Below are 2098 nucleotides of genomic sequence, written 5' to 3'. Positions count from 1 at the left end.
TCTCCATAATTTTATGTACAATATGATTGTAAATAATAGGCATAAGAAGGTTAAACTTTACACAACTACTGTATGGGAAAGTGCGGAAGAATGTCGAGGAGACAGGCGATGGGAGCTGACCAGACCATTCCGTGGGAAAAGGAGCATCAACAGGGCATGTTGACCCACAGCCATGTAGCTGGGCCTGTGCAGCGTGGTGCTGCACCTGGGCTTTGACTCGAGATTAGCGATGAGCTCAGTGTGCTTCCTGCACATGTGTATAGTACACAAAACCCACGTATAGTGCCCCCCCTGGCATTCCTCGCCATGGACCGATGCTCAGTGGTGCCAGGGACTCTCCTGCTCCATTATTGTTTCGACTGGGAAATGGCTGGGGAACCGTTGCTGCTCAGACGCAGAGGTAATAAATGTTCAGTATCGACCTTAGTGTGCCTTGTGTTTGTGTATGTGTCCCTGCTGGGAGTGCAGGCGTCGCCCCCACCGGACCCTTACGATTGGCGTAGTCAGCAGGATACACAAAGGACAATGCTGTGGCTGAGGAGAGCGAAGGGGGAGGGTGAGAGTCATGGAGGGACTGCTCACCTGCGGCTGCCAGGATGGCCCCAGACTGAGCGGTGGGGGCCAGTAGCTGCATTGCTTGCTGCCCTGGCAGTCCCCGAGAACTGGCGAGAGTTGGCACAGGGGGAAAATGTTCCTCCGAAGGTGATTGAATCCTCTTTACAGGCTATGCCCTTCCGTGCTGCTTCGGAAGCAGCTTGGAAGCTAGCCGGGCAATTAGGGTGGGTGCTGTTGACGGGCGTTCGAACCTTAGTTAATGAGGTATCGTCTTTGCAGCAACGAGTAAAAGATCTGGAGAAGGAGAATGGAGATTGGCGGGACATGAAGGCAGTAGCACWGGAGTTGATCACGAGCCAAACTGCAAAGAGTCGGGAATTAACCCATAGGGTAGAGCGATGAGCTTTACGAGTGGCTAACGAACGCCGTGCGTGCTATGGTAAAGCCCCAGCTGCAGTTACCCAGGTGAGAGCACTAATAACTAGACCCCCCCCCCCGGGACCCAGAGGAGTGGGATGGTAATATYTGGAGTACTTCCTCTGACTTGGAGATTGAATTTGGATTGGAAGGAGAACCGGCTACYCCCCAGGTCCGACCTCTTGTGCAATTGAAGGGGGAGAGGTGAGTAGAAGGGAATACRGTAGAGCAATCTAGGACGTATACCCYRAAGGAATTRCRTGAATTTTTAACTGCTTTCCAGCAGCAGCCCCCACGGGGAGTCTTTGTTAACCTGGTTAGTGAGAGCATGGGATGCAGGTGCCGGATCGCTTAGTGTCGTAAGAGAGGAGCTGAATTTAATGGGCCCCTTATCAACCGATGCTCAAGTACAGTGTTATCTTACCCAATTAACTTCAGCACGGGATGGGGCAGGAAATGTTATCGTAGCGCCAACATTATATCAGTGGTTGTGCGCCGCTGTGGTAGGTGCTTCTCCGTCCACCGGTGAGTTAGCTGCTGCAGTAGGAGCATGATGTGCTTTTGAGGAAGGGATTAACGTGTGGCAGCAGCTAGGGCAGCAATTGGATTAGCAGATGGAGAAGGACTGGATGGTGTGGAAAATACGGGTCAGATGAAAACCCAGTTATGAAGGGGGGCTTCAAGTGCCTTAAAGCCATTACTGCTTGGCACAGCAATGCCTGCAACTGGGACAGCGGGGGCTTTGGTAAGCAACACAAGGGCTTTGGCACTTGTTGGTGAACCAGATACTAAGCAAGTGAGAGCAGTTCGGAATTCCAGAGCGAGAAAATTGKCAGGGAACTACTAAATTGAGTGGAAAGGTAACRAGGYRGCAGATGTGGGCTGATTTGCTGCAGGCAGGGGTATTATGTGAGGAGATAAATGGTCTTTCCACTGCTGACTTTTTCAAGTGGTGGCGGTGGTTACATGCTGATCAGCAATATCAAACACAGCCTGCCACCCCCCCCTGCTCCAGCCACAGYGTGGAAAYTGCCAGCCAAGAGACAACGAGGGGGAGATAGGACCCCCACAATACGAGCATCTGTTGCGGCTTACCATCGGGGGGGCTAATGTCCTTATGTACCCC

The sequence above is a fragment of the Apteryx rowi genome, unplaced genomic scaffold (genome assembly GCF_003343035.1).
Source record: "Apteryx rowi isolate R43461 unplaced genomic scaffold, aptRow1 scaffold_1442, whole genome shotgun sequence".
NCBI classification, from domain to species: Eukaryota; Metazoa; Chordata; class Aves; order Apterygiformes; family Apterygidae; genus Apteryx; species Apteryx rowi.
This window is presented reverse-complemented; position numbering follows the sequence as displayed.